Consider the following 26,359-nt stretch of genomic DNA (forward strand, 5'->3'; position numbering starts at 1 on the left):
AATCTCAAAATATCTTAAGAACGATCTCACAATATTTCAATTCCTAATATAAGAGAAGCATCACTAAGAACATTCATCTCAAAATTCTTTTTGAGAAACCTCTTAGAGTCATGCAACAAACTTACATCATTACTTGCTATGAGTATGCCATTGACATATAACACCAGAAAGATTGATTTACTCCCACTGTGTCTATCTATGTCATAATAGACATAGATAGTAGTCTATCGCAGTCTATGTCTATCGCAGATAGATTTTGATATTTTGATATTATTTGTAAATAATTTTAATACTTTTGTCATTTAAAATAATTTCTCAATTCACCATCTAATTTTATTTGTAATTCTATCTATAATATATCTAAAAGTACGAATGTGGGAAAAAACTTTTTTGGACAATTCTATCTTTGTATATTTTGCCTAATTTAAACATGAAACCTACACATCCACTAATTACACACTCACAATGATAAACAACCTCATTTCTTTCTCTCCTCTCTCTATCTCACGTGTATGTCTTAAATTTTTAGAAAAAAATCAATTTAAACTCACCAATTACTATTTAAACCTCCCTCAAGACTCTATCTCCTCTCTCTTTATTTGATCTTCCCCGACTTTTGATCTTCTTTAGGGAGTGTTTGGCTCAACAACATGAGTTGAGTTGAGTTGGTATAATATACCGACTCATTGTTTAGCCCACCAACTTTAAATGTGGTAGAGTTGAGTTGGTATATTTTACCAACTCTCCTCAACTCTCCCTTTTTCTCATGTTTTCAATGGCTCTACCCATTGGCCACTGTTACATTTCGAAAACTAACTCTGGGCTCCGACAACGACCTCCGATGAAAACTCAGGTGACCAACTCCAGGCTCCGACAACGACCTCTGATGAAAGTACAACTTTGGGCTTCGACAACTACCTCCGATGATAGCTCTGACGACCAACTCCGAGCTCCGACAACCTTTGCGCAATCAACTCCGACAACCTTTGCGCAATCAACTCCGACAACCAATTCTGACCTCCAACAACCACCTTCGGTGACCCAACTCCAACAACCACCTTTACGCTACCAACTCCAACGACCAATTGGCTCCAACAACAAATTCTGATGACCAACTCCAACTACAAACTCCGATGAAAATCACCTTCGATGATCACCTTTGAGCGAGTAATTCCAACGACCAACGCGAGGCTTTGACAATCACCTTCGATGACAATCTCCGACAACCAACTCTAATACTGATGGATAATAAACAGCATGCACAGCAGAAGCAATAGATCAATAACGCTCTAATTACATTAATTTACTAGGATTAAACATGCAAAAGGGTTAGAAATATAACATTTGTAGTTTCCACAAGAATCTTCCTCTCCGTGAGCAATCGGCACCACCAATGGTAAATCCTCGCTATTCTCTAGTTAAAGAACAGGTTGTGGGATTGAATCTTTAGTGAAAGATAGGAAAATTCACTTACTAATTTGGAGAGTAAAAGAGAATTTGTGAAAGTTTTTGGTCAAAAGTCAAAGAAGCATAAGTTTTTAGTATTTGAAAAACAAAACCTATTTATAACCAAAACACATGCAAAAACTCTTTTTGCATGACCTCCACGTCAAACTCCATTAACATGTTAAAATTAGGTATCAAGCTTAGCATGTTAATTGTTGGATTTTCCCACTAACTAATCTAAGTACTATAAATACATCTACAAAGTGAAATTAAAAAATTAGTAATTGGTTATGCTAATTTATTAAAACAAAGACAGTGGTACTTAACGAATGTTTATTTCATTTTTTGTCAAAAAATTGATTTTGTATATTTTAATAAAAAAATTAGTTAGTAGGAAAATTTTTTTCATAACTTGTAACTCTTGATCAGTATTTAACTAAAATAATTTCAATTAAATAAAATAAATAATTTAATATCACATAATAAATTGTCTTTGACACCTACTTTTGATTAATCACATAAATCAATTTTTTTAAAACACTTTCATGCTAATATTTTATTTAATATAAAATATACTCTCCAAATAATTAATAAATTATTTAATTGTTAATTATATCTCATAATTCGTTAAAGATCGAATTTGAACATTTCAAATTCTCACTTCACTTAGTTCTTCAATTTTGTCCGTAATGAGCTAGCAAGGAGACTTGATGGACATACAGATCATGGGCTCCAACGAACCGAGACTAATCGGTCAAACACTTTAACCTAGTTAATCAACATTCGTTAACTAATAGGATTGTCCACTATAGTTTGTAGTTGCACTCCCCTTACTGTAGATATATTTTTTGTCCATTTGATATAACCATCATCGATAAGTTGATCCTTCACAGGTTGTTCATAACCTTAGCTAGGTCAATTACCGTTTTACCCCTGAGTTACATATTTTCTCCTTAAGTACCACTATCCCTCTAATGAATAATTAATTTAGGATCTTAATCACTAAATCCATTCATTCTCAAGCCAGCGAAAGGATGGGCCCTCTTGTTCAAGACCCGGGATCAGCCCTTAAGAGAATAACCTTTCTACTTTCCCTAAAATAGGTAGGAATGAATTTCATCTTGTAAATTCTATGTCTTTAACTATCTACTCGGTCTTATCCCTGAAATGGGAGGCCTATTGAGCAACGACGTTGAGCTTACCTTCACCTATGCAGGTCAAGGGATAGTTCTGAATAAACAAGAGTTCATATATAGCTTAGGATTCAGATCAAGTTATCTAGGTCATCAAGAAGTGAAATTAATCAGTTTTAATAGTAAACGGTGTTAATACGTAATACTAATTATTTCGTGGTCATTCTTACACAATTTCATCATGTTGACCACCCCCGCTCACATGTCTCTACATGAACGAATTGATCACATCGTTTATGACACTTTACAACATTTGTAACAATCATAAAACGGGTCTTATTCAATAGTATCTCCAAAAATAGGTACCCAATCTAATCTAAGTACTATAGACTGTTTAGGTCATTTTACTCGAACTTGATCCAGTTTATGTCTCCACATAAAGTCTAAGTATTCATGAAAATAACTAATGGTTTGTAGTTTATTGGATTTAGAGTTATTAAACAATCAATTCATTTTCATTTAATGACATTTGTCTGAATAAACTTCATATATGTTTACTGTTTACAAACTATGAATTTTAGGACATACAACCCAACGAATACCACCTTCATGTGACTAACTTTGGGCTTCGACGGTCACCTCCAACTACAATATCTAACGAAAATCATGTTCGATTATCAACTTTGATGACCACTTTTGTCCAACCAACCCGGGGTTTCGAAAGCCACCTCCAATGAAAAACTCCGACAACCAACTCTAATACACCTTAATGCAACCAACTTCAGGCTTCGACAACCATCTCCGACTACAAACTCCAGCAGAAATCATCTTCGATAATCAACTTCGACAACCTCTTTCGACTACTATAAGACTGATGACTATTAAAGTATGTTGTAGGGTTGTTGATTATATAAAAAATATTATTTTGTCTACATTAAGTGCAATATTTATACGTAAAAATTTATAAAAAAATATTTTTATTTAATTGAATTCACATATCAAATGAGTGTTAGGAATATTTAGACGAAAAGTATGTATGTGGTTGAAAAGTATGTAACATATAACAAAAAAACCATAAATGAAAACCTTTTTCCAGTAAAAATTAGTGAAAAATAGAGATTTGTTCTCTGATAATCCTCCAAATTTAGAGGAAATGAAAGTGAAATTGTTGAAGAAATGTGGTGACATTCCATTGGCTGTTACGATGATGGGAGAGATTTAATTAAAAAAATTCATGACATAGTAAAAATATAGAGCAACAATAGGAAGAAGAAGAAAAAAAAGAAGATGATAATGAAATTCATAGAGAAAAATTAAGTAGAATCAAAAGTTTTGATTTCGCTTTGGTTTCTCATTTTATTTAAACATATTTCTATAAGAAATGTAATGGGTTAGTTGTTGTTCATTGCCCAAAAAAGAAAGAAATAAAGAAAGAAAGAAAGAAAAAGTTTTAAAAATTAAAAGAAAAATTGCAATCCATATTTAGTTCAAACAAAGATGGGTAGAATTATTGAATAAAAAAATTTCAAAACAAAAATAGTAAATCATAAAAGCATATTATTGAATAAAAAAAGTTTCAAAATACTGCATCAGATAGCCAAATATATGAACTCTGTGTTGGGAATGGTATCCTAAATCTCCTTGTAATCCCCTAGTTTGTAAACTTTGTATAAACATATTGTTATTAATAAAATAAGTGTTATTTTATAAGCATATGCTCAATCAAATAAACTAAGATTCGAGGTTATTTCATGTAATTTAAACAAGTATGTAGAGACATACAAGTGGATCTTGTATAAATAATAACCTAAATGGTCTGTAGTAGATGGATAAGGATGGGTACCTTATCCTTGTGACATTACGGATACGACCCGCTTTGTAGTTGTTAAAGTGTTGTAAAGTGCTACAAATGATCTGATCTTGATCATTCATGTGGAGACATGCGAGCGGGGTATCCTATATAAATAGTTTGTATAAGACCGGACCACGAAATGATTAGTCTATTTATATAACACCATTAATAATAGAGATTTACATTTCACTAGGATGACCATAGGTGACATGACCTGAATGCTAAATGAGTTGTGAACTCATACTCATGAAGGTGGTCCTTTGATTTGTATGGGTGAGAGTGGCCAGATTGCCAACTCAACAAACCTACCATTTTGGGGGTTCGTCTGATTGGAGAGTGAAGGAAATCTAAACATAAACATCCAGTGAGCAGAAGCGGATCATTCCAAATCCCATTGAGAAAGAACACAACATTACAGTCTAAACGGAAAACGATTATGCATATACTATAAATTACAACATGCTTCTTTAAAGGAACAAACAAGATTAGAGTATGAAAACCTTTGAAGAACCTTTCTTCAAGTATCCCATGATCGTTCAGCAAATCGTTCAATCAGTACGAACTTCGAATGCAACAATCAGAACTCGATCTCAACGGATGTCTGGATGCACCTTGATCACAATCGAGTTCAACCCCATCCTCAAACGGAACTAAAACACCACCACAAATGTTATCTTGGTATTCTCGGTGTGAGAATCCATGAGTTGTGGGCTCTGTATGATTTTGGATTGAGGAAAGTAGGAGGTAGACGATCGAGTAAATAGGAGATGAAGGATGTCTATAGTATAGATGAAATACTCGATCGTTTAGAAAGATGAAGACTATCGTATAAACTTTGTTATTCGATCGTGTAGCAACGAGTAAGCGAGTAACTATCGTATAGTAAACTTGTAACTCCTGATCATTTAGGCTGTGAGACACTATCGTTTAGTAAAACACTTTTACACGATAGCCTTTTTGTGAAACGATACAATAATATGAATCATCAACTGAATTTTGGAACACCATTTTCCTTTTATCTCACAGTTACCCTAAAACTTCCAATAACCTCCCACTCAATTCGGTTATTAGAGAAAAAGAATAATTAATTATCATATAATTAATATGTTATAAATAAATATAATAACCAACTTATCATATTATATTTATAACCTATAGTTTTAATATTTCATCATATGAAACATATAAGTCATAGTTCTTTTTCTATTTTATGGTATTTAATATAAATCATATTTATATTAATTCCTCCAATTAATGTATCTAATACACCATATCAATTATATCACATATAATTGAATTCCTCTTGTTAATTTGAACATTTCAAATTAACCCAAAATCTGATTCTCAATTTGAACCCATTGAGTTACCAAGGAGACCTCATGGACCTATAACTTGAAGTTCCAACGGCACGTGAATAATTGATTAAACTCTTTAATCACGAGATCCACCATCCGCTAACTATTGGTCATTCCACTAAAGACCAACAGTTGCACTCTTCGCATTACAGATATATTTCTGTGTTCATATGACCAATGAATAGTGCGATGACCCTTAACAAATTGCTCGTAAGTACAACTGGGCCAATTCACCGTTTTGTCCCAAGTTGTTATATCTAACTCCTTAATTACCACTGTTTTCTCTAATGAACAATAAGTCATAGTCCTACTATTACTAAGTCCTTTCGAGCTAGGAGAGGGTATGATCACTATGTTCAAGACTCGGAATCAGCCCTTAAGAGAGAAATTTATCTACTTACCTTTGCTTCGGGGAATGTGGAATTTCGTCTTGTGTAGCTGAGTTCCTAGCTCCCCAATAAGATGAATTCCTAAAATGGTAGGCTTGTTAAGTTGGCAATCTGGCCACTCTCACCCATACAAATCAAAGGACCGCTCTTATAGGTAGGAGTTCCCAACTCACTCAGGATTAAGGTCATATCACCTATGGTCATTTTAGTGAAATGTAAGTCTCAATTATCAACGAAATTATATAAAGAGACTAATCATTTCGTGGTCCGGTCTAATACAAACTTTTTGTATAGGATACCCCCGCTTGCATATCTTCACATGAATGGTCAGGATCAGACCATTTGTAGCACTTTACAACACTTGTAACATCTACAAAGCGGACCGTATTCGTTGTGTCAACAGGATAAGATATCCCTCCTTTATCCATCTACTACAGACCGTTTAGGTTATTACTTAAGGAATGATCCACTTGTATGTCTCCACATACATGCTTAAGTTACATAAAATAATCTTAGATCTTAGTTTATTGAATTTGAGTAAATGCTCATAAAATAACATTTATTTTATTAATAACAATATGTGTACAAAATATTTACAAACTACGAGATCACCAGAAGAATTAAGACAACAATCCCAACAGGGAGCTGGGAACTCAGCTACACAAGATGGAATTCACTCATTTCTCAATGCATGGGCAATTAGATAAATTGTTCCTTTAAGGGCTGATTTCGGGTTTTAAACATAGTGGCCACATCCTCTCCTGGCCCGAGAGGACTTAGTCATAGTGGAACTATGACTTATTGTTGATTAGAGGAATCAATGGTACTTAAGGAGTTAGATGTAACTACAGAGGCAAAACGACATTTTGACCCAGCTGTACTTACGAGCAATTTGTGAATGGGTCATCACACTGTTGATTGGTTATATCCAATGGACACAGAAAATATCTGTGGTGCGAAGAGTGCAGCTGTCAGTTTTTAGTGGAGTGACTGACAATTAACAGATGTTGGGTAATTTAATTAAAGAGTTTAATTATTTATCCGAGTACCGTTGGAGCTTCAATCTATAGGTCCATAAGATCCCCACTGTAGCTTAACAGGGATTTAACTTTTGGATTAATTTGAAGTGTTCAAATTAATTAAGGGAATTAATTATATATGATATAATTAATTATAATGTATTTGATAATTATGAGAGGAATTTGAATATAATTCAAATACTAATTATATGAATGAGATTCATGTAATTAAATATAAATATGATTTATATTGAGAGGAATTAAATATTTGGATATGATCCAAATATCATTTATATAAATGAGATTTATATAAATGGATTTAATATAAATGTGATTTATATTAAATGTCACGCATTGTTAAGAATGAATAAAATCTATAGTTTATGTTGTATTTGATGCAATATAAAACTATAGACTATATGTTATATTTGATATAACATATAGTGTAGATATAATAAAGTCGTTATTATATATTCTTTTTATTAAGTTATTTGAAATTGATAAAAAGGGAAGGAGTTATAACTCCCTCCCCATATATTCTCTCAATAACTAACATGGTTTAAAAGTGGTTTTGGGAGAATTATCTTCATCCAACGATTCACAACATAGAGAAAAGTTCTCGGAGAAAATTCCCTCTAATCATCTCCTTCTCCTTCCCCCTACCAAGGATTCAAGCAAAACCCACAACTCCTGCTTGAATCTTTTAATTCCAAAAGAGAATACAGAGGGTTCTCGATTGGTAGTGTCCGTGCAAGAAGAAGGAGATCCACGAGGAAAAAGTTCTGTTTGTGGTTAGTACGAGGGATTACTTAAAGAAAGGTTCTTCAAAGGTGAGGTCTCTTGAAACCTATTTATTTTGTAAAAACATGATGTAATTTAACCTAGAATGCATATCTAATTGTATGTTTATTGTAAATTTTTGTATTTAATAATTAATGGAATTTGGACGATCTGTTTCTGCTCAAGAATCTCCTCATGTCAAGTTTCTTTCACTCTGCACCCCAAACACAGACATGAATTTCAAAAATATGTACTCCAAACATCTTATCTCAACTCTATGCCCCAAACAACCCCTTAACGTTATAACTACCCATCTCTTATTATATAAATTTTAAAATAGTTTACATTAAAACCAAAAAAAAAAAAAAAATTACTTCTCTACTTTAAATGCCACTCCCACTATCATAAATTTCTAAAGAACACCAAGCTTTCTCTCCATTTTTCTCTTTATTTTTTCCTCCAATTTCTTAAAATATTTATGGATAGTTGCAAGGACAAATGCTCAACCTCAGTAATTTTGTGTATTGAAATCAATTATTTCGATGTTGATAAGTTGGAGAAAGCCACAAGTTTTTTTTGTTGTCAGAAACCTGTCTAAAACTACCTATATGCGGTAGGGGTCGAGTTATTGATGTGAGATGGATCCAGAAATGCTCGGGATGGATTTAGGAGTCTTTGTGCGAGTCGTATGCGGTGAGAGTCGCACGTACGGTAACGAGGGGGGTTCGCGTCTATACGTGTAGTGTGGTGGTTGGGCCTACCCACCGTAAGACTCTTCTGGAACAATCAGATGACAGCCCCTTCGCTCTGGCTAAGGCATTTTAGTGCCCCTAATAAGAAAGGTGTGGGGGGTCTCTTGCCAGCTATGCGCAATAGGGCTCATCGAAGAGGCCAATATCGTAGTGGTTGTGGGCCCCCGCAAAATTCTTTCTTCTTGAACTCGCGAAATCGATTTTGAGTACTTTTGATAGGAAGTGAAAAACGAGTGTCTTTTGCCGCTCTGAATGAATAAGAAATAGACAGCTCTGGGAATCAATGATTCTTATTCCACCGAGTTGAAGCTAGCAACATGTCTTTTCTTTTTCTTTCACTCTTAGGTTCTTTCCAGCTTGACTGCAGTTCTTAGTTATGGATGGGCTTTTCTTCCTGGTGCTTCCTTTCCTGCGCTTCGGTTCTATTGAGACAATAAATCACTTTCGCTCTGCTCTGTATGCGCGCTTCTTCCCGTCACATCCGTCTTCAGGACAGGTTTCCACTAAAGTGCCTTAAGTAGCCCTCGAAGAGTCCGTTTATTCTCTTCGTCTTCGCTTTCAAAGATATACCGACCGTAGGTATCTTACCATCAGATACCGACAGTCGTCTTCTAACATTACCGACCTTTAAATTCAATATCGGGTTTTCATCAATTTCACATAAAAAAAAGCTCTTTTTATCATCAGAAACAACCTGATTGATTTTCGAGACCTCGTGCATTGCATTACCATAACGAAAATCAAAATGAATTAAAAAAAAAAGAGAACTCTTGTGATTTGGACGGTGGAAATTATTCAAAGGGGAAGGTTTGATAAAGGGTAGTAGGTGTAGGTCTTTCCAGCCGGATTCATTAATGCAATGGAACTCAAGAACTTGAAGTTCATGGATCATCTTCATCAACAAATTTGTCTTTTCCCCTTTAATTGAAATCTCGATACCGATACTATATCAATATATTTTAATAGTTGGTAATGAAACACTATTTTTCTTTTTTCTTTTTTTTAAATTTATAATCATTGTTGAGATTTTTTTGTCATTAGAAAATTTTATCTTTACGGCTTGTCTATACTCATACTTAGATATCTCTTTGTAGCAAATATACATTCCTATTATTTGTTGCATCACAATTTTTTTCAATTAAAGTGAGTGAATAAAATTCACGTAATGACAAGTTTAATATAAATATTAAATATTATTGCAATATATATATATATACAACTTCAAATAAAAATAAAAGAATTGCCAATAAAATGAAATAAAACAAAATGTCTAAAATTTGAGGGACAAAACTAAAATAGATAAAAAATATAGACAATAAAATATATGCATATGCAGGTTTTTTACGCATTCATTAAAATTGATCATAAAAATTTTCCTAAAAAAATTGATCATAAAAATTATAATATGATTTTTTTTAATGTAAACACTTTTGTTAAGTTTTTTAAATTACCAAAAAGTAATCATAAAATTAACACTTTATTTTTTTTTTATCGTAGTTTTCTTAAAATATTTTCAAAAGTTAAATAATATTTAAAAATGAAGTGTTAAAATTATTTGAATTGGAGAAATTAGGTGTATTTATAAAATTGACAAATTAAATTAATGTGAAAAGTTATAACAACAATTAAACCTATAATTTTTTGGTCAATTCAGAAGTAAATGGTAGGTTATGACTTTAATAGTCAGATTGAAAAATCTCCACAAATTTAATAGGCAATACATTAAAAAGAGGTTTTCAATATAGAAAAATAAGAAAATTTATTTATAAATATAGGAAAATATCACTGTCTATGACACTGATAGACAGATGTCTATGATAAATGCTGATAGATGTCCATGAGTATCTATCATATCTCTATCGCTGATAAATAGTGACATTTTACTATATTTAAAAATATTTTCAACAATTTTGTCATTTAAAACAATTACCCTTAAAATGGTGCAAAAGGATATTATTCAAACTAATAATTTAATTTTTTACTAAAAAAAAATTTAAATTATTTTTTCATTAAACTAATAAAAACTATATCTACATATTTTGCTTAATGAAATTTATATTTTTATTGTGGTTTTTTTTAATTTGAATTTTCCATCTCCATTTACTAACATGAAAAATAAAATCGAAATACCACATACAAAGCACGTTTTAAAAGACTAGTAATTAAAAAAAATTAAAGTAAGTAATTTTTTTAATTAAAATAAATTAGAGATAATTGCATCAATTAAGATACTGATAGACAGATGTCTATGATAGATGCTGATAGATGTTCATCAGTATCTATCATATGTCTATCGATGTTAAATAGTGACATTTTGTTATATTTAAAAATATTTTTAACAATTTTGTCATTTAAAATAATTATTCTTAAAATGGTGCAAAAAGATATTATTCAAACTAATAATTTAATTTTTTTACTAAAAATAATTTAAATTATTTTTTCATTAAACTAATAAAAACTATATCTACATATTTTGCTAAACAAAACTTATACTTTTATTGGCCTTTTTTTTTTTAATTTGAATTTTCCATCTCCCTTTACTAACATGAAAAATAAAATCGAAATACCACATGCAAAGCACGTTTTAAAAGACTAGTAGTTAAAAAAAAAATTAAAGTAAGTAATTTTTTTAATTAAAATAAATTAAAAATAATTATAAGGATAACACTTTTAAGATTAATAATTAAATATAGATTAATATTTTTAAAAAAATTGAATTATAGAAAAATTTATCAGAGATAAAATCTATGAATTGATAGGCTTCTATCGACGATATAGTCTATCATTAATAGATTCTAAAAATTGAATCTAAATTCTATTATATCTCTAATTACTTATTATTTTTGTAATTACCCCTAAGATTAAACATGTCACAAAGGTAAGTTTGGTTAAAGTGGAAAAGAAATCAGAGTGCAACTAATTTCTAAAACTCAGTGTACAATTTTTTATTGTTGTCGTAATTATATATATTGCAACTTTTGTGTGTGTGTTTTTTTTTCATATTCTTAACAGTTTTGAAACTTAAATAAGAATTAATGCTTTACTCCAATAAAAAAATTACTGTTAGAAATAAAACTATAATTTAATATAATAGATCGCCAAATTTGAATGAATTCACAGACTTCTATGGAAACACACCTTTAAATGTGTTAATTTCATGTATATTATTAAATCATCAACTTAATCGGAATATAATAAAAAGATGAATAAATAGACACTCAACAAAGAAAAGAAATCAAGAAAAGAAAAATACTAATTAAGAATAAATCCTAATTTATTTTAACACCCTCTCTTACACTCAATGTGGTAGAGTAACGGTTATACAGAAAGGTGAAAATAACTTCATTCAGTTACAAAACCTGTTACAAATCAAGCTATCTTTAAATACATTGTGTAACTAATTGTAAAGAGAGAATGCAAATTGTAATTGAGTGATCAAACTTATCTTGAAGCAATCTGGAATAAAACTCCCGTCAGCTTCTCCGTGGACGTAGGCCTTTCTTGGCCGAATCACGTAAAACTATCGTGTTCTTCTTCTTCCCGACCGTCTTCTTCTATCGTATACCTCTGACCCACCGATTGTGTAGCTTTTAGCAAACGATCGTTTAGCTTTTAGCCAATGATCGTTTACTTCTGCAAGCCTCATCGTGTAGACGACCATCGTTTAGATGCCTTCGTCTAGAGGATCTTGAGTAAAGCCTTCATCGTCTAGACGACTTGTCCCTTATCGTCTAGACGACCTCCAGCTTTACCTCCCATCGCCTAGACGACCGAAGACTCATCGCCTTCTGTGATTTCCGATAGTCTCCCGGCAGTCCTCTCTTTTCTTTTCTCTCGTTCTTTCTCTGTAAAAAGAAAAGAAAAGTTAGTCTATTAAAGTGCATAACCAGCAGAAGTGTGAAGCTCTAATCTCAGCCATCAAAGTGTAAGGTCGAGATCCTTCATCACACGGATTGTGCTTTCAGCACGTTGTTTTGTGTTTATGTGAAGAAATAAGGTGGTTTGTGGGTTTTCTTCATTTGTCTACCCAAAAAAAAAAGACACTTCAATTCGAGAATTAAACAGGTTGGGAAGCTAATGAAGTTAATGAAGTTATGTGGTAAATTTTAAAGGGCCTACCTTTGGAAGCTTGGTGGTGATAGACGGAGAACTGGGTTTGATGGATGGCAGCATAGAAACTAGGGGAAAGAGAGAGAGAGAGAAAAAACAAATTAAAAAAAATATAAAGAGTAAAATCCATCTAATATAAAATTAGTACAAATTACCACCTCTTTTAAAATTTGACAACTCAACATGCCACGTCATTTTTCCATTAGTCAACTTACGGTTAAATTAACTCAACGACTATTTAGAAATAATTTTCAAATCTTAGGGATTAAAGTGTTGCTTTTAAAATTTCAAGAACCATATAGACACTAATTTCAAACCTCAAGAATTAAAAGGGTATTTTCTCAAAAAAAAAAAAAAAAAAAGAAAGAAAAAGAAAAGAAAAAAAGAAAAGAGAAGAAGAAAAGGCATTCCATTAACTTTGTTTGTCCTTTTTTTTTTTCTTTTTCTTTTGGAGGTTGTATTTTTTTGACATGCAAAACCTTACTTTGAATACTATCTAAGAAAACAAATCGAGCATAGCTTAATTGGTATCCAAATATGTTCGTGGTTCGAATCCTCCTACCTCCAATTGTACTAAAAAGAATGATGTCCAGGAGATGTGATAGTATAAATGACAAAAAGCTCCTACTTTTACAACTAATTTCAAATTCACTCGTTTTTTTTTCCTATAATCTTTTAATTGCTCTAATTTAGCACTTAATTTAAATTATAATATTGGTCCAAATCTAAGTTCCAAGGTAAAGAAATTTAAAAATTTAGGGTAAACAAAGGTAAAAATAGATTCATCTCTTAATCTTCTTGATTATTGTTATGGGTAGAATTATCAAGACAAGCAGAGACCGAAAGTCTAGAGATATAAGTGGCCTATGGACAAAGATAAAGGCCATTATTAGCAGATTAAGGCCGATGGACTCACGTCTAAGCAATAGCCACCCAGGCTTTAAGAGGCCAGACGGAGTGGATTGGTTGAGGCCCATGAGAGAGCCTATAGTAGCTAAGAGGGTCATAAGAAGCCTAGAGGGAGCTTAGAGAACCAATGAGGGAGCTCAAGGAACCTATGAGAGAGCTTAGAGATAGCTAAAAGGGTCCATAGGGAGCCTAGAGTAGATTAAATGGTCTATGAGGGAGCTTCAAAGTAGTTCATAATATCTAACAAGGAGCCTAGAGTGAACTAAAAGGACCCATGGGAGCCTAGAAAAAGTTCAGAGAACTCATGAGAAAGCTTAGAGGTAGCTCAGAGAATCTACGAGAGAGCATAATGGTAACTTAGAGAACCTATAGGGAGCTTAAGGTATCTCAAGAAACCAATGATAGAGCCTAATGGTAACTTAGAGAACTCATGAGGGAACTTAGAGATAGTTTGGAGGACTTATATATGGCATCTATAGAACCTATGAAGGACTTAGAAGGCATGGAAAATCTTGGAGAACCCATAGAGGAACCATGGAGGACTTTGGAAGACCTATGGAGGATGTAGGTGAAGGTTTGTGAAAACCCTATATGGAAGCGAGATCGTTTTCCAATTTTAATTTACACAGAATCATAAAATCCAGTCACCTAAATATGCCTTCTACAAAGAAAATTTACAACATGCTTCAAACTGTAGATAATATGAGAAAAGATTTAAGAAAAATACTAACCTTTGAAGTCCAAAAAACTTTACGAAATCCTCTCCAAACGGTCACGATTTCTTCTTGGATCAACACCAAATCATAGCAATTCCGCTAAAATAATTCGTTGGGCACCACCACAGGATAAACCTTTGTATTCTTCTTAAGGTTGAGAATTGGAGAGAGAGTTGTTGGTTTCTCTTAATTTTTTAGGGAGAGAGTTAAAAATGAGAGGAATTTTTGCCAGAGCAAAAATGGTTTTTTTTTTTTTTTTTTTTTTTTTTTTTTTTTGTGTAACTCACTAACTATTCTGCGTACAGAATGAGGAAGAAGCAGTTCATCCAAAAAACCATCCACGATTTTCATTTGAGAGATATTAGGGGAAGAGAGTTGTCCTTAATTAGTTTTAAAAAATAAAATTTAAAAAACTAATTAAATATATATATATATATATATATATATATATATATATATATATATATATATAATAACTACTTTATTATATATATAACATATAACCTAGAGTTTATATTACATCAGATATAATATAACCTATGGTTTGAAAAGCTCTCAATATCTTATGGTATTTAATGAATCAAATTCATATTAAATTTAATTTTATGAATCAAATTCATATAATTAATATTTGAATCATATTCAAATCTTTATTTTCTCTCAAATAAACCTTATATTATAATGTATCAAATACATTATATTAATTATATCACATATAATTAATTCTCTCCATTAATTTGATCAATTCAAATTAATCCCAAATTAATTTGATTCTCAATAATCCAGTTGAGCTATAAAGGGGACCTTATAGACTTATAGATTGAAGCTCTAATGATACTTAGATAATTAATTAAACTTCTTTCATTAAATTACCTAGCATCCATTACTTGTTGGTCACTCCACTAAAGAACAACAGTTGCACTCTTCACACTACAGATATATTTCTATGTGCACTGGATATAACTAGTCAACAGTGCGATGACCCTTCACAAATTGCTCGTAAGTACAGTTGGGCCAAAATACCATTTTGCCCCTATAGTTACATCTAACTCCTTAAGTATCACTAGTCCTTTTAACGAACAATAAGTCATAGTCCGATTATGAGCAAATCTCTCTTGGGTCAAGAGAGGGTGTGGTGTCACATTGTTCAAGACCTAGAATTAGTTCTTAAGGGAGGAATTTATCTACTTACCCTGACATAGGGGATGAGTGAATTTCGTCTTGTATAGTTGTATTCTCAGCTTCCCAATCAGACGAATCCCCAAAATGGTAGGCATATTGAGTCGGCGAAATGACCACTCTCAACCATGTAGATCAAAGGACCGCCTTCATAGGCAGAAGTTCACAATTCACTCAGAATTTCAGGTCATGTCACACCTATGGTCATTATGGTAAAACGTAAATCTCTACTATTAACGGTGTTATATAATGAGACTATTCATTTCGTGGTCCGATTTTATACAAACCCTTTTGTATAAAACACCCTGCTCACATGTCTCTACATGAATGATTAGGATAAGTTCATTTGTAAAACTTTACAACAATTGTAACATCTACAAAGTGGACTATATTCGTAGTATCACCAAGATAAGGTACCCAACCTTATCCATTTACTACAGATCGTTCAGGTTATCACTTAAATACAATCCACCTGTATGTTTCTACATATATGTTTAAGCTACAAAAGATAACCTTGGATATTTGTTTATTAATTTTGTGGGTTAATGCTACTAAATGCCGAATAAAATACCTCAAATTTTATTAAATAAATAAACTGTTTGTACAAGACAATTACAAACTATATGATCCACGAGATTTAGGACATCAACCCCAATAATAGGAATCACATAGAGGACCTTGGAGGACCTCTGCATGACCCATGGAGAACCTAAGAGTCACATGGAGGACCTTAGAGGATCCATGAAAGACCTCGGAGGACTTTAGAGTGATTAATTTAGGAGCGGATTCTCACAAACAATCGATAAAGAAAAATGTCGATAAGTTGAATGGGTAATGCACTTAAGCATCGGTTACAACCTTAAGTGATGGTAGTGCAACCACCCAATGAGTAATAGCTCAACATTTTCAGAAATTTAAGAGAAGCAATTATAAGCTCAAGCGTTAGTCATAAATTTTACTAGCCTACATAGATTATCAAAGTCATTGATCAAAGGTATACCCAAAATTCTATGCCTTTTTCTATTGTCAAGTTACTCACAAACTAAAAACTGACTTGAACGTCGCAGTGTGTACGTCTTTTGACATCTCACTGTGTTCAATTTTTTTTTTAATCTTATAGGACATTTTGACTAATTTTTTTTTAATTATAAATTTAGCGTTTGATTCATTTTCCGGCATCTACAATATTTTATTATTGAAATAATTAATATTATTAATTGAGTATTTGAAAATTGCATTAGAATATGGAGAACATGGAAGATAAGATGGAAGTGCATGGTGAGTGTTAACATAGTCGCGTCATTTATTTATTTTTTATTATTATTTTCCCATCAAGCAAACAAATTTTCATTTTTCATCTCTAAACCCCCACGTGTGCAACTGTTACTAATTTATTATTGATTAAAATACTTTTTTTTTGTCAAAAGAAAAAATCTTGGAAAATTACTTAATATCGAAACAATTTTTTTTTATATCATTTAAATATTCTGAAATTGTTAGTGAAAATTTAATTTTAAATGAGAAAAAAAACAGTTTGAGAATCTCACGTTGCTAAAATTAAAAGTGGAATCTCCTTTATAAATTCCCACCTTGAGTTGTGGATTTGGACTCCAAAGTATTCATGTTTTAGATGGGTGGGGAGATAGGCAAATGTGGGTATGGTGGATATCTCACACGTGCGTGTGTGCCGTAGTCCGATTGGGTGAGGTGGGCGTGTGTGTGGAAATATTTTTATTAAAAATAATATTCTTTATTTTATTTCTTTATTTTTACTATTATTAAAAAGGAATGGAGAAAGTCTTCTCACGTGGCCCTTGCGCGCATTCCATAGTTTCGTGCGCTTCTTTCCTCGTTTGTTTTGCATAATCGTTGACCTTCAAGACCTATATATTGTGTCGAGTTCCATCAGTTTCTACACAACATTTCTTTTTCTAGGCTGTTTTATCCTTGAGACAACGTAAGCATAGTTGAACTGCTTACACAAGGGACAGAGCCGCAAAATGTCTTAAAAAGAACGAGCTTCGCGACTCAGCTTGTAACCGATTTTTGTTTTGCAGGTTAATTTTCGACATTCGATGCCATTCGATCACAATTATCTTCTGTCCACGGGAGGTAGTCATGGCCAAAGAAATAAACTTATAAAGTGGAAGCTAAATGAATAATTTAAAAATTATTTAGTCTCTGAAATAGTTTTAGTTTGAAATTACAATTTTTAAAATAATGGATGACAATTGTAATTTAAAAAAATTAACTATACAATTAAATAAATTAGTTTTTCTAAATTTCGGTATTAAACCTAAAAAATGTATACTACAATGTTTGATCAATAATGCTAAATTATTGTGATAAATAATAATGACTACAATAGACCAAATCAAATTTTGCATGTTTTTTTATAATTTATATTTTTAAACAATAATTTAAAATGATATTGCATATATGCTTTAAACTTAAGTTTATATTATGTCGGCTAAAGTATGAAACTATTCGTTAAATATATGAGAAATATACGAGTTTTTAAAAATGAAATTATTTTTTTAGAAAAATAGTGACACTGAACTAATCAATTTGAAACAATATTACATGATTCTACGAGAATCTACTTTTAAAGCTAGTAAGATCTTGTTGGAATCGCTATCTGCCAATGGACATGTGAGAGTTTCTGAACCTAACTTAGATGACCAAACAAAACGCAAACAATCAGCATAAATAAATCGAAAACAATAAAGAACACCAAGATATATAGTGGTTCGACCAGTTTGATCTACATCCACTTTGAGAAGAATTAATTTATTAATGAGCAATAAAGGAATTTTACAAATTACAGATAATCAACAAAATCACCAATCTGTAATTCTAAGTATTGACTCAATTTAAAGGGAAATCTACTCTCAGATAAGTCAACATCATTTGACTCAATGATCACTTGATTTACTAGGTCATAGAACCTATAGGCTTTACTATTTATGGCATGACCTATAAAGACACATTCATAGGCTCTACTAGCAAGCTTTCTTCTTTTGGGATCTGGAATTCTTACAAAACCTAGACATCCCCAAGTTCTAAAGTATGAAAAATTTGGTTTCTTATTCTTGAGAACTATGTAAGGTGAAGTTGTATTTTTAGATTTTGATATTATATTTAGAACATAACACTCGGTTAGGATGATTTCACCCAACCAATAAGATGCGGCTCATGAACCGAGTAAAATAACAACTGCTAGCTCGACTAAAGTTTTATTTTTCCTTTCGATTTTTTTGTTCATTTCAGAAAAGTAAGATACATTCTTTTCGTGTATTATTCCATGTGAGTTAAAGAATTCATTAAAACTGTATGAGTCATACTCGATTCCCCTATCATTGCGAAGTCTTTTAATCTTTCTGTTAAACTGGTTTTCTATTTCAATTACAAACAATTTGGAAGCATCAAACGTATTACTTTTGTTTTCCAACAAATATACAAAGGTGAAATCAGAGCAATCATTAATGAAAGTAATAAAATATCTTTTACTGTTTCTAGTCAAGATGCCATGAAATTCACATAAGCCAGAATAAATTAAATCTAGAGGCTCAGATTCCCTTAGTACAGATTTATGTGGAGTCTTAGTTATTTTTGCCTAACTACAATATTTTCATTTATCAAATTCATTCATGGATAACTTAGGTATCATTTCCAGCCTAATCATGTTACTAATTAATCCCTTATTAACATGACAAAGTCTGGCATGCCAAACATTCAAAGAACGCAACATATAAAAAGAAGATTTCATTTTATTTATGTCTAGGTTTAATTTAAACATTCTCTCGATTGCATAAACCTTCCCTACGAATACATTATTCTTAGTAAGGATATATAAATCTGACCAAGTTCTTTCTTATCTCTGAAGTGTGCATGACATCCTTCAAGGTGAGAGTCTTCTCGAATGTAAAATTTAGCTCCATCTTGCCGATTCCAGCAACTTTTGTTGAGTGGCGATCCCCCAACAGAACATTCTTATCCTTAGTTTCAGTATAAGTTTTAAAGAGACTAAGGTTGTGACAAACATGGCACGTAGTGCCGGTGTCTATCCATCACCCCTCAGAACCATCAATCACATTTACTTCTGTGATCATGACAACTAACGGTTCTTCTGTCATGTTCGACTGACCAGCAGGACGATATCTGTTCCTACAATTCCTAGACATGTGTCCAAGTTTTTAACAGTCAAAGCAAAGGAACTGTAGTGTTTCTCTCGATGGGGGTTTCTGCTTTTTTTGTTTGTTCTGGTTGCTGGAACCACAATTCTGATATTTCCTCTTGGTTCTCTTGGACTTTTGGTCAGACTTTATCACGGTAGAGGTTGATTTCTCAAAAACAATGTTCACCTCCTCCCAGGTCCTACTTTCGGGCTTCTTCTTCAATCCTCAGCTGGGTGATCAGACTCTCTAGGGGAAACTTCTTGGTCTTATGCCTCAAGATGTTTTTAAAATCCTTCCACAAAGAAGGCAACTTATTGTTGGAACGTACCATTGTGCATTGGAAGTGACTAGGATCCATAAGCACTTTAATTCATTAATTTTGACAGAAATGAAAACATGCTTCAACAGAAATAAATGGGTTTCATGATATACCTTTGTAGAACTTCCCCAAAGCTTGAATCTAGCTGCAAATCTCCTTTGAATTTTGTTGTAGACCACCCCAAGATCTTCCCTACTATCCTCTTGGTGCTCTAGATTGAGTTGTGAGACTCAAAATAAACCTGAATTAAGAGAATTTGGAGAGAAGCTCACAATAGCAACGAACACCTTTCTTCATCCAAATTTTTCAGAAATATTTGATCGGTTGCCCTTACTTTAAAATACTCCAATTTCTTCAATATATTGCAGACAATCATGCAAAGAGATTTACTGCATGAGATGTAGCTCATGCTTGGAGTTAATGAAGCTTGAGAAGTGGGTTGTTAGTGAGCTACTTGATGAAGACAATGGAAAAAACCAATTTTCCATTTTGTGATTTTTCCTTCTTTTTTCCAATTTCTAAAATATTGATTTCATAAATCAATTCTTTTAATAAAATTGAAAATATTATTAATTTTACCAAATTAATTTCATAAATTAATTTTTTGAATAAAATTAATAAATAATTGTTTAAACAATTTAAATAATTCTAATTATTTTAATATCAAATATTATACTAATTTTTACACAATTCCATCTTCAAATATTTAAATATTATTTCTCTAATTTCATTTAATTCTAATTTTAACACTTCAAATTAACTTATCACGCTACTCTAGAGGTAATCAATTTATGAGCTAGTAGGGGGACCTCGCAGACCTACAAATCATGGGCTCCAATGATCCGAGATTAATCAGCTAAACTCATTAGACCAAACTAACCCTCATTCGTTAACTAATGGGTGATTCCACTAAAGTCCATAGTTGAACTCCCCTCTAGATATATTATGTTCACTTGATATAACCATGATTAGTAAGTTAACCCTTCATAGGTTATTCGTAATAATGGCTGGGTCGAATCTCTATTTTACCCCCGAAATTACCTCTTGTTCCTTAAGTCCCACTGATTCCCTAATGAACAATTAATTTGTGATCCAATTAACAAATCGAATCCCTCTCAGGCCAATGAGAGGGTGAGGCCTCTTGTTCAAGACCTAGAATCAACACTTAAAGGGAACAACCTCTCAATTAACCCTATTCGGGTAGGAGTGAATTCCATCTTACACCCTATGTCTCCAGCTATTCATTCAGTCTTATCCCCAAAATGGAAAACTTATTGAGCAGAGACAGTTGGTCTACTCTCACCGTTTACAGATCAAAGGATAATCCCGAACAAACAGGAGTTCATAGTTAGCTCAGGATTAAGGTTAAGTTATCTAGGTCATCGCTTTAAAATAGTCAGTCTTAAATAGTAAACAACGTTATAAAGTAAGAGTGACAAGTTTCTTGGTCCGATCTTGACTCATTTGCACAGGACACTCCCACTTCTTATATCATAACATGCACGAATTAGGATCACTTTGTATGTAGCACTTTACAACTCTTTGTAACAACTATAGAGTAGGCCGCATCCAATAGTGTTACCAGAATAAGACACCCAACCTTACTCATATACTATAAATCATTTTGATTATTTACTTGAACTTGATCCACTTGTATATCTCCACATAAAGTTCAAGTACTCATGTAATAGTCAAGGGACTTAGGTTTATTGGATTTCTAAAAAACAATACATTTAATAACAACTTATTGAATTTTCAGAATAAGTTATACTGTTTACAAACCATGAGTTTTAGGACATAAAACCTAATGCTTATCAATAATAATGAAAACTTGGAATTGCTCGTAAAAGGGGCATACCTTCACTTAATATTTCATGGGCTATCTTCTGCAGTTCATGGACTGGGCCTCCACAGATTTTTCATCCATCATCTAGAACTTAAGGTAACAGATGACACAGTATACTTTTTCGACTCGACCTCCTTGGTATCGTATTTCTTCTGTAAGGCATCCCAAACTTCCTTTGTTGTCTTCATTATGCTATAGTAATCATACAGATCATCAGTCAAACCATTTAATATAAAGTTTTTATACAAAAAATCGTTTTCTTCCCAATCAGAAGCTTCTTTTATTTTTTATTCAATCGAATCTTCTTTCGGGACAGTTGGCTTCTCCGTAGTACAAACTTCAAGATTAAAATGATCGGGAAACAAGAATAGAAAGTAAAGAATTCAGAAGAAATCGAGAGGGGCTGTGAAAACTGATGAAAGGCTCGTGCTTTTTATAGGCCTTGAAAGCCAATTGCGACACGAAATCGTCAGGGAGAGAAGCGCACCCAGTCGTAGAATGTGGGCGTAAGACGCAGGTGGAAGACTGGAACGACAACGCGGGTGGATGACTGGAACGACCTTTTTCTTTAATTTATTTTTATAAAAAATAAAATTAAAAACTAAAATAACAACTTAAGATGGGAGTATAAGAAGGAGATTCCACTTCCTAAACTAAGCAATGTGAGATTCTCAAACAAGCCTTTTTTTTTCTTTTAAAACTTAAAATTTTCACCAGCAGATCCTATTAAGAAAAGTGAGAAAATGAATGTGGGTTAAAAAAAATGATGTTAATATATTCGTTCACAATCTATCCTACCAAACATTCACGATCGTTAATGTTTTTACATATTTACTTTTAACGCTTTAAAAAACAATCTCAAATGCAATCATAATATCTTAACTAACTAGCTAAGTTTAAGTTGGCTAATTGGATCATTTTATTTAGGTAAAATACCTTATTGATTCTTAGGTTTTGGGTTTAATTTTCATTTAGGTTTCAAAATGTTACACCTATAGTCCTTAAGGTTTGAGTTTGATTTCAATTTAGTTCCTAGATTTCAACACGCTACAATTTTACTCTAGAGATCTGAATTTTGTTTCGATTTGATTTTAGGTTTCAAATTGTACACTTTTAACCCTAGTTTTTTACTAAATACTCATCTTAGTCTTTAGTGTTAATGTCTATTGATTAATTTATGAATGATGAAAAAATAGTAAAAATTAATTAATTATAATTATTCTAAATCTTTTAAATTAATTAATAAACATTAATACTACGAGTTGAAAGCGAGTATTTACTGAAAATTCGAGATTAAAAATGTAAGTCTTGAAATCATGAAACTAAATTGAAACAAAACTCAAATCTCAATGATAAAATTGTAAAACCAACTTTCCTTTTATTTATTTATTATTAAAAAAATGAGTCTTGGTTTTATTGGAAATGTGAAACCAAAGTTGAAAGAATGTGAGACCAAAGTTGAAAATAGTCGAAAAGGAAAAAAATGATAACAATGGAGAAACTTGGTAGGAAATTTGGGGCAACCGGGCAGCACACGGTATTTGACCGCACGGCCTTCCATATTACGATTCTTATTATTATTACAACTTTTTTTTTTTTTTTCACATTATTACCAAAATCTTTTTGGAATTCTCTTCCACACTCCAATATAATATTTATACTTTATATTCCATTATTATCTACTTACCATTTTAATCCTACCAACTTTTATTCATTTAAGTTCTATTAGATAATTCATTTAGTACTCGTTTAGTAATCATTTTATTTTTTTACTTTTAAAAATTAAACCTATTTTATCAATATTTTTTACAATGATTTGCATCTTTCTTTTAAGTACAATGGTTGGATTTTGAACCAAATTCTAAAAACAAAAGCAATTTTTTGAAAGTTACTTTTTCTTAGTTCTCAAAATTTGGCTTGATTTTTTAAACCATTGGTGAAAAGTAGACAATAAAGGAACAAATTTAGAGGTGGAAGTAATATCCATAAACTTAATTTTAAAAAACAAATACAAACAAAACAAAATGGTTACCAAATGGGGCCTTAGTTTTTTGTTTTTATTTTTTAAAATTAAGTATATTTCATCAACATTTCTTACAATGATTTTCATCTCTCTTAAGTACAATTGTCGAATTCTTAGTTAAATTCCAAAAATAATAACAACTTTTTGAAAGCTACTTTTTTAGTTCTCAAAATTTGACAGTAGTTTTTTTTTAAAAAATTATTGGTGAAAAGTAGATAGCAAATGAAGAAATTTGAAGGTAGAAGTAGTATTCATAAACTTAATTTTTAAAAAAAAAAAAAAAAAAAAATAGTTACCAAACGAAGCCTAAATATTTTCATATAGATTTAAGATGACTATAGTATAATGCAAAAAGAATGATAATATAAGCCAACAAAATTGAACATGTTCTCAAAGGAAAACATGTATAAATTTGATTAAGATATATAAACATTCATATAGATCCACTATTAATAGTAAATACAAAAAAAGTTTGGATGTTTTCAAATATAAAAAAATGAACCAAAACATTTACAAAATATAGTAAAATTTTAGAATTATCAATGATAGACGTTGATAGAAACTGATGGACTTCTATCAGTATCTATCAGTGACATTGATAAATACTGATAGAAGTCTATCAGTGTCTATCAGTGACATTGATAAACACTGATAGAAGTCTATCAGTGTCTATCAGTGACATTGATAAACACTGATAGAAGTCTATCAGTGTCTATCAACGTCTATCATTGATAGTTATAAACTTTTGCTATATCTTGTAAATATTTTCAATAGTTTTACCATTTGAAATAATTTTCCAAAAAAAAAAAAAAAGATTTGATATTATCATTAATCTGGTTCATGAGTATCATCTATTATTTTATCTTTTAGACTTATTATTTTGTTAGGTCAATTAAGTAAAAGATAATGTTCTAATTAAACGCATAGGAGGTGTCTATATAAAGATAAAACTCTGAGAATTGATCATCTCTGCCTCATTAAATATTTATTTTCTCTTCATCAAGAAACCTAATCAAGTTCTAATAGAAGGACAAAAGAGAGAAACTCAATCTTTTACTAGATCAACATCATGGATCAAAGCATATTATTATGAAAATTATCTTATTCAAAGATCTTGACATTTATTATTTTATACAATGTTAGAATTTTATTATATAATCATGAAGTTAAAACTTACAAAAAAAAGTCTACTAAGTATAGTTAGATATACATTGTCCATCCAAAGATGATACATTGTTGATTCATATATGACAAATATACAACATATTAACAAAATTCAAGCTCACATTAATAATGTAATATACAAGTCACAACTTCGTAAGAACTAAACTGACGGAATCATGGCAGTTACGGGCCTGACAAACGTCCCGATTCCTTCCATGTATCACAAGTCAATCCAATTCAAACAATCACAATTTGATGAGATCAACACTCGAAAATATCTTATCTCACAATGTCTTAAAATAAGACCCAAAACCTACAATCATAACAAAATATGTATAACTGAAATATGATTCATAGATAAGCAAACTCCACAGACATTGACATCTAGGGTTCCAAATAAACATAAATGTGCTAGACATAAATTTATACATGTATGACCAATTATTAGCCATATAAGGACTTTGCGACTACTCTCATTTCATTCACATGACCAGCAAATGTCTTAGGAGCTAGTTTTTTAGTCAACGAATCCGCAATCATATCATTAGTGTCAATATCCACTATTTGAACTCTTTGATTTTGCACCTTTTCTTTAACGGATAAATACTTTAAATCTATATGTTTGCCACCCTTGGAGTATCTATCATTCTTATAGAAGAATACAGCTGCCGCATTATCACAATATATCCTCATTAGTTTATAAATGGTACCAACAATGCTTAAACCACCAATAAAATTGTGCAGCTACAACGATTGAATTATGGCTTCAAAGCATGCCACAAATTCAGCCTCCTTAGTGGAAGTAGCAATGACAGACTACTTACCACTCTTCCATGAGATAGCTCTATTAGCTAGAAGGAACAAAAGTCAAATGTGGATTTTCGGGTATCCAAACATCTAGCATAGTCTAAGTCCGAGTAACCAATAACCTCAAGATTACTAGTTCTTCGATATGTGAGTATATGATCTTTAGTGCCTTGCAAGTATCTTAAAGCCTTCTTTCCAACTTTCCAATGAAATAGTTCAAGATTTGATTGATAACAACTCAACATACCGATGCAAAACTTATATTCGGCCTAGTAAAGGTCTGAGCATACATCAAACTCCCGATTAAAGAAGCATAAGGAATACTATTTATTTCTTTACGCTTCAAATAATTCTTGGGACCTTCGGATTGACTGAACTTATC

General features: G+C 31.7%; 1 long non-coding RNA gene across 1 annotated transcript; it reads right to left on the minus strand.

The window, feature by feature from the left end:
• Nucleotides 1-11,982: 11,982 nt before the first annotated feature.
• LOC120071866 (uncharacterized) lies at nucleotides 11,983-12,956 on the minus strand. The gene is made up of 2 exons (XR_005480356.2): nucleotides 12,846-12,956; nucleotides 11,983-12,571 (listed from the first exon to the last, which is right to left on the minus strand). It is a non-coding gene; the product is annotated as an uncharacterized LOC120071866 (long non-coding RNA).
• Between the last annotated feature and the right edge of the window lie 13,403 nt (nucleotides 12,957-26,359).

This window comes from Benincasa hispida, chromosome 2 (assembly GCF_027475165.1).
Source record: "Benincasa hispida cultivar pf3 chromosome 2, pf3_genome.v1.1, whole genome shotgun sequence".
Taxonomy (NCBI): domain Eukaryota; kingdom Viridiplantae; phylum Streptophyta; class Magnoliopsida; order Cucurbitales; family Cucurbitaceae; genus Benincasa; species Benincasa hispida.